This window comes from Diuraphis noxia, unplaced genomic scaffold, assembly GCF_037042655.1.
Source record: "Diuraphis noxia isolate RWA-SAM2 unplaced genomic scaffold, SU_Dnox_SAM2 contig0001, whole genome shotgun sequence".
NCBI classification, from domain to species: Eukaryota; Metazoa; Arthropoda; class Insecta; order Hemiptera; family Aphididae; genus Diuraphis; species Diuraphis noxia.
The window spans coordinates 20158465-20171377 of NW_028301711.1; the positions used below are offsets into that span (position 1 = coordinate 20158465).

At 25.8% G+C, this 12913-nt stretch overlaps 1 pseudogene; it reads left to right on the plus strand.

Moving 5' to 3' along the window:
• The first annotated feature begins 4514 nt into the window (after positions 1 to 4514).
• On the plus strand, positions 4515 to 5880 carry LOC149060282 (uncharacterized; annotated as a pseudogene).
• The last annotated feature ends 7033 nt before the right edge of the window (positions 5881 to 12913 follow it).

The following is a 12913-nucleotide window of genomic DNA, read 5'->3' on the forward strand; positions in this document are numbered from 1 at the left end:
AATAAATAATCAGAATATTGTGAGTATAACATTAGTATGGCATTGCTGTCTGAAATATCTGACATTAAACAAGTAAAAAAACAATCAGATACATCTTCTTGATTTAAATGCATAAATCCAAATAAGCGCTTTAACCAATTATTTTGTGCATAAGCTACAATTTATTAAACCAAGTTCCTAAATTTTTTTTATGCCATGAATGAAGTACCTAATAAAATCTCCAATATTTTATTGTACAATAAATATAGGCTATATTAATTTGACAGAGTTATGAATCAGCATTTCAATTTCCAAAGTCAATTTAGGTACCTACCTATCTAATATAATTTTTAGATTTTACCATAACATGCAAATTAGCAGAAATGGGAGTCAAAAATAAAACAGGGTTAGTTTACATACCTACAAGACCCTAACACTAGCCACCATTATATCGAAAATGACAATGCTAAACAACTACGGTCGTAACACCCGTTATATTACTATATTATACGATCGTTATGATCAAGTATGAGTGTTTTGTACGAATGTAATACATTGTAATAGAGAATTTCACAATATTCAATCGGTTAAACACAAAATATTATTTTAAATTAAATTTATTTAAAAATAAAATATTAAATTAATTAAGCAGGTACCTAACCTGTCTTAATAGTTATCATGACCGGCGCAAAGGCAGTACAACCAGTGTCCCACATTAATGTTAAGCCCCGGGGAAATGGAACTCACTTTAGAAAAGCAAATCAACACTGAACAAATATTATAATTTTGAAAAGATAAATTTTTTTTTAAATTGCAGTTGAAATAATAATTAAAAACTGATCTGGTTTTTTGAAATATGTCAAATTATAAATTTTGTATTTTATTTATATTATTAACAGTACCTAGTTCATAACTTCATAAGAATATCCATTATTCAAATAAAACCATAAAAAAATATTTTAATCAGTAAGAAATCGAAGGAATAATATAACAATAATTTAATACTTAGGTTAAAAATGCTAAAAGTATTTTTTCAAATTTTAATAAAATTAATCAATTTATAAAAAATGTACCTAGATATTGAAAAATTCAAGAAAGTGTATTTAAAATATATTTCATGACGAATTCAAATAATATTATGTTTTGATAAATTTTATGAAATTAGTAGATTAGTTTATAAAAAAATTTGCAAAAATTGATAATCTTAGTTCGTGGTAATAACTAAAACTATATAGCACGGGCTAGTAACTAATAAACGTTTAAACAATTTGTACGCTCGTTACTTGTATATTTGTCTAACGTATTTATATAATAATTTAATATTATAGCATATTTTAATTTTGATTACCTATACGTCAATTTAAATATTTAATTTAGTTTTATTATTTAAATTGTAAAGAGATTTATTTCAAATTGAATAAACCAAATTATTCTATCTCTACGGATGCCACTGAATATCTACAAGGCTGTAAATGGAACAAAACATTTGGAGATTCTTAAAACCAAATCACATATATTGATAAAAGAAAAATCCAACTTAAACATAAGTCTATATACCTACTATAATGCATATATTTAAATTGTTTATTCATTATATGTGTGATAAATCATAACTGTACACAATTTTAAATTAATTGTGGCCTGTCTATCACCTATATACAGATGTATATTATAAGCTTTATGGTAGATATAACTTTGTATTGAAAACATATAAACGCTCCACTAGTTTTTGAGATTAAAAATAGTCACCAAGAACACAGAAAAAAAAAAATAGTGATTTCTTCTAATTTGCTTGTCTGTATTAATATATTATATTATGTTATTAATGGCAACTATTTGTATAATAAAATCATATGGAAAAAAGGCCTTTGTATTTGTAAAATCACTATTTACAACTGAAATGGCACCTCAGTATGTAATATATAACAATATATAGTACATACCTATAGATTGTTCATATTTTTTTAAATATGATATTAACTAAATAATTGTCATTCTTAAATAATACCTTACAAATATTAAATATGAATCATTCCACTAGGAAATAAATGTAATTAGAATTAAAATATAAATATTAGTCTGTATTCAATAAAGGAGCTTAAAGACAGTTTAATATTACTCGAAATAAATTTACCAACGTAATTTTTTACAAGTAAATAAAGTGGATTGGAAGACATTCCCCTCATCAAGTCCACATTGGTCAAGTAGGTGCTTTACTTATTATTATTGTGTGCAACTTAGAATATAAAAACAATAATTAGCATTTATGAGTGATAAATTACTATTTACCTATTACTTATAACTATTGTGATACTAAATAATAAATAAAGAACGAGTAATTTTCAAATATGTATGTATACAATTATGTTAGTGGTAAGAATACATAACCTACTTATTTGATATGCAAATCTCAAACAAAATTATATAAGTTATAATAATATAAAATTAACATAGAGACATTTTGTGTTCAAAATTTACATAACCAGTGAGAACTACAGGTACATGACTTACAATTATAATTTCAAAATATATATATAACCGTTTTATAAACACACTTAAAAATAAAGGAATACAATGAATATAATACATTAAATTGATAATTCAAAGCATATTTTAACATACAAAGTACGGGGCACTAGTGCCCCCCAGTGATATTTTAATGCTACCCACTGGTGGGTGATCGTGCCACACTGCCACTGACTAATACATTCTCATAACGACCGATAGGTACCAATGTCAATTATTATGTATATAATATATGTATAAAGAACATAAAACTATTTTAAGCTTTCGACTCTTGTATAGTTTATCCCATACTATATAATAAACAATAATAATATTTTATTGAATGTAGAACATGTCACATGCTCACAACTATTTTGTCGGAATTATTTACATTATATACCTATTGATAATATAAATTATACGAATAGATATAGTTGTACTGATGTAGTACAAAAATAGTAAACGTAATTTTAACAATGCTATCAACTTCTTCGGGAGTCGTCGATCGTCACTGTAAATTGAAGGTTGGGTGGGAATAAGGAGCTATATTACCACATTTCTAATTTTCTACATATTTTGAATTTTCGTCCTGTACTCCTGATGAAAGACAGGCTAGGCGACCATACACTGTATAGGTAAATTTTATACTACTTTTATACAATTGCTTAGAAGTATTCATATATTTCATAGCATTGTTCTGTGATTGAAATATCAAATACTTATACACGTCCAGGGCTGGATTGGATAGTCTCGGCCCTTCGAGAAATATTTTTCAATCGGTCCGTAATTTGCTATAAAAGTCCATATTGGACGAATTTTAGTACTGATAAATAGAAATGATCTTATCCTGTTTGTTGACTGTATACCTAGTGTATACTATTATAATATAGCTGTCATTAAAATGCTAAGTTTCTGGAATCTAAAGAGAAAAGAAGGAAACTACCTGACCTAGAGCTATACCAGAATCAAGAATTTGTACAAACATTTTTTTCCATAGATTCAAACATATCATTTTAAATTTTAACACATATTTTTTTAAATACAGATACTGATAGAAATATATATACTCTGTTCTACTTATTTTATCAAAGTTTTATTATTGAAAAATCGGTTATTTTGATATAATAATAATATCTCAAATTCTCAATAAATAAACCTATATACAACTTGTAGATGTATTTTTCAGTAGAGTACAGTTAATAAACCTGGTGTCGCGTCAAAATGTCGCGGTAAAAATGTCGTGTTAAAAAGATCGCAGCAAAAACGCCGCGATAAAAATGTCGCCAAAACAAAAATGTCGCAGGTAGTAATATATCGCCGTAGTCGCCGATGTGGCTCACAGTTCCGGTTTTCATTCGGTCGTAGGTATGATTAGATTAGATTAAAGTAACATAGGTAATAAAACGAAAATAAAGTTCAGTATACATATTAGTGTGTAATCTGCAACCGTAACAGAAACTCTATAATATAATATAATCTGTACATTATGGCATTTGAGTATATAATAAACCAAAAAAATGGAAAATTACTGAATTTTAATTCTTTTTTATACAAGAAAGAAAGAGAAAACGAAAATAAAATTATTTGGAAGTGCGTAGAGTATAATTCAAAGAAATGTCGCGGTCGATTACATTCATCTGGACTAAGTGTAGATCATACTACTGAACATAACCATGTGACCGATATTGCAAAAGTTGAAGCTAAAGAAGCAATGGCAAGACTTAAAAATATTGCAAAAACTACTCAACTTAGTACCCATTCTGTATTAGGAACACTGACATTACAGGTATATAGTTTATAAACATAGTATAAAATTATAATAATAATAATAATAATATATAATAATATAATAATATAATATAATATATAATAATATAATAATATAATATAATATATTATAATATATATATAATAATATAATATATATAATAATATAATAATAATTAAAATATATAATAATTATTTTTAATTTATGATTTTAGACCACTTCCAATATAGCTGGTCAATTTCCGAGTACAACAGGATTAAAACGAACAATTCAACGAGTTAGAAAAATAGAAAGATCAGCTCCTCCTGATCCAAAATCAGTAACTGAACTCAAAATACCAGATAATTACACAAAAACTTCAACCGGTGAGCTTTTTTTAAAATATGATAGCATTGATTACGAAAATAACTTAGACCGGTTTTTAATTTTTACTACCGACAACAATTTACAATTGATGGAACAATGTGAACATTGGTTATGCGATGGTACATTTTCTTGCGTACCTAGTATTTTCCACCAACTCTATACTATTCATGGAATAAATTATTCAAAAGTTGTACCAGCTGTTTATATACTTCTTCCTAATAAAAAAGAAGATACAAACGCATGTTTTTAGCATTAAAATTTTTAAAACCACAGCTTAATCCAAAATCAATGATGTTTGATTTTGAAAAAGCTGCTATGAACGCAGGGGCGTCATTTGGGGGGTGGCAGGGTGTGCGGTTGCACCCCTTACTTTTAGAATGTTACAATTGGCCTGCGCCTTGCTGAAGCCTAAAATAATGCACGAGCCACAAATGCACAATTATTTATATGATTAAAATCAAATAGTAATAACCGGTCTATAATGTATGGAAATATTGAATGCAGTATAATATACATATACGTATGTATATCTATTTTTATATGGCCTGGTGATATTTCAAAATGGCCTGCTTGAAACTTTGCACACCCGAAAAAAAAACCTGAAATGACGCCACTGTATGAACGCTTCAAAATATGTTTTTCCATCAATTAACATTAAAGGGTGTTTTTTCCATTTAACACAATCTATTTGGCGACATGTACAATCAAATGGGCTACAAGTTAGGTATACAAACGATTCAAATTTTGCACTCGAATTAAGAAAACTAGCAGCCTTAGCTTATGTACCTGAAAATAATGTAATTTCAGCATTTGAATCTCTGTTGGATTCCGAGTTTTATAGAGAAAATGAAGATAGTCTATCAGGTTTAATCAACTATTTCGAAGACACATGGATCGGAAGACCCTGCCGGAGAGCGAGAAGAGCCCCTTTCTTTTCTATAAATGTATGGAATTGTTATGCATTATTAAAGTATGATATTCCATGAACTAACAATTCAGTCGAGGGTTGGCATAATTGTTTTAGTTCAATGTTAAGTTCTCGTCATCCATCTATTTGGATTTTTATCGATTCACTGAAAAAAGAAGAAAGCTTAAACCGTCTAAAAATTGAACAGTATATTGCTGGCATCAAACCTCCGAAAAAGAAAAAATACAAAGATTCTGCAATTCGACTTAAAGCCATATGTGATGATTATGAAAATCGATCAATTAACGACTACCTGCGTGGAATTTCGTATAACTTCCAATATCAATTGACATAAAAATACAATTTATTTATTTGTGTAAACTGTACATTATAAAATTATTCGATATATAGATTATTTCTGGACGCAATTTTATCGGCTGAAATACCAGATATCTTATCATAATATCATTGTAACTAATTTTAAAATATCAATATAAAATATAAATGCGATAATGAACACTGCGACGAGCAGTTTGTAATCTGTGTTCGTTTTACGTATAATAGGTATTGTGTATTGTGTAGTACTACTCTGTAGTCTATAAAATCAATTTTTGGCAACATATTTTTGCATATAAATCCGAACCCTAATTATAATATATCAGTATTATATTAATCATATTTTTGACATCGCGATATTTTTGTATTCGCGACATTTTAACCGCGACATTTTTATAGCGACATTTTTACAGCGACAAAATTACCGCGACATTATGACGTGTATCCAATAAACCTATATCAAAATTGTTGAGATAGGAGAGTTGATTTTCTTTTTATGTTCCTCTGGTAGACAATTTTATTGAAGTGCCACCCAGTGAAAATTACTTAAAATATGCTCTGAATTTGATATAATATTAAACATAATATTTAAAATTCCAGATTGTTGTAAAGATATTCTCTTATATTCTTTATTTTTTTAGTTTTAATAACCTTGCTCTCTTGTCAGCCAGCTATAAAATAAAAATAACAAAAAAAATAAATAATTTATAAGCCACTTATAAACAAATTTATCCATTAAATATAAAACACTCATTTTTTCAAAAAAACAAATGATTTTGAAAATATTTAATTCATATAATTTTAAGTCATTATCACACAATGGTTTTCAAAAAAAAAAAAAAATTGTATCATTAGTATTAAACCATTAGTCATTATAAGTATTTTAAGTCTTAAATTAAAATTTCTACATATTTAATATCATGTTTAAAACCATAATATTATACCAAAAATTTCGATCTATAAAAATTAAGTTTTGAACCATAAGTTTATTTATTATAACTAATAATCATACATTTTATGGGGTATCCCTGCACCACTTAACCATTCTAACTCATTTTTATTTGTAAGTATTATAACTACTGATAAAATTACATTTTAATATATCTAAAAAGTATTCAAAAAAACATACTGCTTTCAGTATGAAATTAAAAATTTATGTTATGATTCAAAAAGTAAAAAAAATTATAATAATAAAAATGTTGATACCTTGCATAATTTTTTTTATGTAGATAGCAATGACTTAAAATTATAAAAAAAAATAAATTTTCAAAAACATTAATACATTAGAACTAAGGATTATTCAGTAAACTTACATAATTTTCGAGATCCTTAATAATTTTGGATTTTATTGTTTGAAAATCATCAATTAGTAATTCTTGACAACCAGAACATAATTGAATATCTTTTGAACTAGCCTCAACATAACCAATACACTTTACATCGACAAATCCATACAAACCAAAACATTTGCTAACATTATTAAGCAATTTTAAAAATGTTTCTAACAGATTCTGTGATTTAAATTCTGTATGACAATTGTAATTCTTGCCATATAATAGTATAGTGGGAACTAAGCTGTTATAAAAATAAATTTCTTTCTCAAATATTCCAGAATTGTCTTGTTGATAAAAATATGTTATATTTTCTTCACTAATATATTTAGTCTTCCAAGATAAACTAGGAAGTTTAATACGTTTGGAAATTTCGTAAATAAAACCGGAATCAACTTCTTTAATATTTTCAGTAATGCCACCATTAGTTATAATACCTTGTGAGGTATTAATACTAGTACCAGAATTTGAATTATGTGGATCAGACTCTTTAGCTAACGAAATAAATGATGAAATAACTAGAGTCTTTATTTCAGGTTGTCTAGCTAAACGAGTTTTTTCCGGGGCAGAGATAGGTTTTAAAACTTGAATTTGATTGCCAAAGAATTCTGGATGAATTATAGAATTAGAAGTTAATGTACCTCGCATTTTAAATGATGAAGTTGCTTCCTGTTGTTCATTCTCTAATGGACATTGCTGTGGTAAATTATATACAGAAGAACTTGAAGTAGACGGAAAACTATGAGTTAAATTAACAGAAGGTAAATTATTATTTATAGTTGATGTGAGGTTATGCTTAGGTTTTGGTTGTAATGTAATTGACATAGAACTTGTAGATGTTGACTTTGAAAATGAATTGACTGATGGTTCTATTATTTGAGAATTCTCAATTGGTTCCAAAGTAATGGACAAGGAACTATTAGCTGAATCATTGTTTTGGTTTTTTTTTAGATTTGATTCAATACATGGAATATCATCAGTTGACATGGAAATGTTAGTTGTAGAACACTTATCTGTATTATCTGAAAGATTATTAATGTTTACAGTATTTGATTTTAATGTTGAATATAAATCACAAGTTGGAAAAATATTTTAGTTAGAATATATTACATACCAAGTACATTGTTTATTTCTTTTGTAAACAAATGTTCATCAGCCTTATGAACTTTAGCTCTTTTGAATTGATGTTCATGTGTTGTCAATATAGGTACAACATTAGTTTTTAATGACACAGGATTACATGCTGATCGTACTGGCAATGCATGAGGTGCTAATGATTTTATTGTTTTACTTACACCATTAACCAATATTTTGGTATACAGTATGTCCTGGGGTCTGAAATGTCTTTCACACACAATACTGTTTACAGTCAACTGCAAACCTAAACTTGAACTCCACTCATTGACCCATTTCTACATAATAAACAATAAGAACTTCAATGAACAGACATCAAAAATTATTTTACATCAATATTTATGAATAGTTATAAAATTTACAGTTGTTGGTACAAAAAGGCCCACATCTTCAAAAACTATATCGCTAGTTATGCATCCTGGTACACGACAATCAGGGTCAAAATTCTAAATTAATAAAAACACAAAATAAATATAATCAATGTACATAGAAATATAATGTAATAATAAAATAACACATAATTATTCTAAAATAATGAATACTAATTTCATTTACAAAAGTACCTATATGATTATACTTTCAAAAAAGATACTTAACAATATTTTCAATTTATTTAAAAAATACTAATTACTAGGGTTCGGATTTTGTAGCAAATGCTTCTTTTGAGGGGAGTGTGACAGAAAGATAATTCTTATATATAAATACATTTTGAATCGTTCTGATTTTAATGAAGTAAACTTTGTTTTGCTTTTTTCCACAAATCTGCTTTTTATTGCTTTTCCCCCTATTTGGTTATTTTGTCTTGATTTTTACATATTTTTCATGAAAACTAAGCTTATTTCTATGTATTTTATATGTCTTAGACTATATTATTATTACCAGAAATTATAAAACCAGTAATAAATAATAAATATATGACTGATAAAATATTATTGCTCAAATTTAAATGAAATAAAAAGCGCAGTTGAAGAATTCAGCGAGAATGCCCAGTGTGTGAATGTTGTAAAAGAGCTTATAAAACATCAATCTCTACATTACAACAAATTTTGGATTTATACCACATGCAATTACACAATTAGAAAAAGAGGTATTTTTTATTTTTGTTTCAAGTATTTGCTGTATTTATATATTTGTTTTTTTAGGCGAAACCTGGGAAAAAAGTAAAAAAGTATAGGTATTGTGTTTAGAAGCAAAACAAAAGTTAGATGAAGCTAATGGCGAAGTAGCAAAATTGATTTTAGAAAAGTGAAATCGTGTTTTTTCAAAGAGTAATGGATGGGCAGAACTTCAAAAAGTCAATAATATTCATAATGGCACTGCACTAAACGTAAATGTGGAACAGTATGATTCAAATGATTTAGTTTATACAAAATATGCACCGATTACATCGATTGAAGTGGAAAGGTCATTTCTATGTATAAAAATATATTAGCACCCAATAGAATGCGTTTTAATGAAAGTAACTTGACTAAATATATGATTGTAAATTCCTTTTTTAATATTTAATTTTATGTGTAATTGAAATTTGCTTTTTTAGAATTAATTTGATAAATGTTTTTTTTGGCTACTTAAAATGCTTTTTTAAGGATTTATTTTGCTACAAAATCCGAGCCCTACTAATTGCAAATTTTATATTCGATAAAAAAAACTTGAAAATTTAATACAATGTTCCTTATAAATTGTTCTTTAAGCAATTTAAATCTCAATAAAATTACATAATCACATTTTAACTTTTCAGTCACTTGAAGTTTAAAAAAATTTGATCATTCAAGTTAAAAGTTTGTGTGAAAAGTTGTTTTACTATAGATATCGATGATAGTTCAACATTAAGTAAGTCACTCTAATACATATGTTGAGTTTAGATTAAATTATAAATCATTGCATACAAAAAACAATTCTGAATGGAGACTGTCAGTTGTCTAATATTAATTTTACTACATATAAGTAATACAGTAAACGTGATTATAGTAGGAAATATTTTAAATCTAATCTGAATATTTTGAAAACATTATTTTGTCCATAATAAAATGAATGATATCCCAGAAATTTTCATTTTCATTGTATATTTTTGAATTTCAAAATTATAACTACTTACATCACTACAATTTTTTAAATGTTTTAACTTAAAATATCTATAAATAAAATTGTGCTTAGTTATTTATATAGATTTGAGATTTAGTAAGAACTTCATATGAGAAACCTTGCACTAAATTTTCTAATATTAGCAATAAAAATTAAATATTTCATAAACTGTGTTGATTTTTTCAATCTAAAAATTAATATAATAAGTTTAAATAATTTAATACAAATTTAGCTATATTAAGATACTAATTATAGGTTATAATTTACTATCAATTGCAAATTATTATGATTTAGAAACTTTTTCCGAAAGGTTAAACTTACAACAAATATGTATTTAGAAATAAACATAAAAACATATCGTTGAAAAACTAATATATTCATCACTTTGTTTAAAATCTAAAAAATTTCAAATATCTCATACATAGCAGATTTTTGTTACCATAATTTTTTATTAAATTTAAATCAAAAACAAAATATTTAAGATAAGATATTATTTTTTGTTGCAAGGCAAAAGACAACTGGGAAGATTCAAGATAACGAAAAATGGAAGATTTGTTTTTTAGTTGTGGGGTTTCAACAGCCTCTAAAGCAGATAAAGAAAAAGATAAATATATCAAAAATGCATTATTCAAATAATTGAATATAATATTATAGATAAATAATTAATTGTACTTTTAACCTTAGCGTAACAAGTAGTTGAGTCCATAGAAACCAATACATAAGTTTCTTCAGAGTCCTTATTTGCAACATAATTTGAAGATGAAAATGATGATTTATTTGCACAATTAGACTCAATTTTGACAGTTAAACTTGATGATAAATTGCTTGCTTCAATTAAATCTGTTGAAAATAATATATCGTCATATATTAGAAATTGAACTAATATTTATTTTCAGTTTTTCATAATTGTTATAGTCGGTTCGAGCAGCCAAAGACCCAAAATAATTATACAAAATATTCAATATAAGGAAATAAAAATTAAATATTAATCAGATTTATTATTATAATTTTTTTTTAGGTACAAAAATTATTATAGTCATATGCATTTTGTGATATCTAAAACTATGGCCCATACATTTTAATATAAAAAATAATAATTATTGTGGATTACTTTACTATAACATGTACATTGTACATAGCAAAAGCCAAAAGAATCTAATCTTCAAGGCGTATACTATGAGATATATGACAGTTTGAACCAATTGATAATGAGATATTTATTTTTTTTAATTTTCAAGAGAAATACAATATATAGAAAATAAGTGTTTTTTTAAAGTTCAGGCAACTAGTATAACTGTGATGGATATCCAATATACTTTTGGATCCTATACTTATTGCCTCATCATATTTTTCAACTATTAATTATTATGTAGATGATTAAATTTAAGCCAATCATTTCTTTGTCATATAACTTCTTTCATCATATTTTGCTGATATGAATATGAGATATCATCACATCATATGTAATAAAGTTAACTTAAACATTTACTAATGTTATATTCTTAAATATCAATTATTATAATATGAATGAAATTTTAGATATTTATTTGATATTTTGTAAGAATATAAAACTGTACATCAGCGTTTCTCAACTAGGGGGTCACAAACACCTTGACTTGGGGTCACATAAGTCAAAAATAATAAAACGCTTTAAAATTGATATTGATAATGATGGATATTTTTACTGTTCAAATTTTTATCTATTATAGAAGGAGGGGTAGACCAAGTTATTGACCATATTTTATACCTATTTTGGGGGTCGTGACACTAAAAAGGTTGAGAAACAATGCTGTACATTGCTATAATAATATCCAAAGCAAATGTTTGATTTAATAGTATTTAGGTGCTTATTACTAAAGATATTTTGACCTTCTTCAAAGTAGTAGAGCTTTTGCTTAGCTTCATTTGTTTCTTTTATAAAATGTTATATGTGTTTAGTGTTTAAAATATTCCATTGGTTAATAATTTGAAAAACTAAATGTAGCAAAGCAGAAAAAGGTAAAACAAAATGTTGCATTTCAATATTTAATGCACTTGATAGATTTTAAATATTAAGGTATATTAGATAATTCAATGTAAATAATAAATCACCAATTTAATAAATATTTTATATACTCGATTTCAAAAAATAGCTAATTTAATTTTAAATTAAAATATATTGATCTCATATTTTCCTTATACTCTTAACAATGATTTGAAAATATCTTTTAATTTTAAATACAAATATTCAACAAAAAAGAATTATGATATCATAAGAAAGATTATTTAGAAGAACATTACCAAGTCATTATATAATTAGCTAATTAAAAAAGAAAAATTAGTATTTAAAGTATTTAAAAGTTATATAACACATAGTACAAATCAGTTATAAGTTTAAAGTGGTCATTAAGAATAGATTTTTGTCATTGTTTATGGACTACCAAATAGATTAAAATGAAAATTTTTTAACGAATAATTATTACCAGTTGTCTTTAAATTTTATTAAAAAATATACAAAATAATATA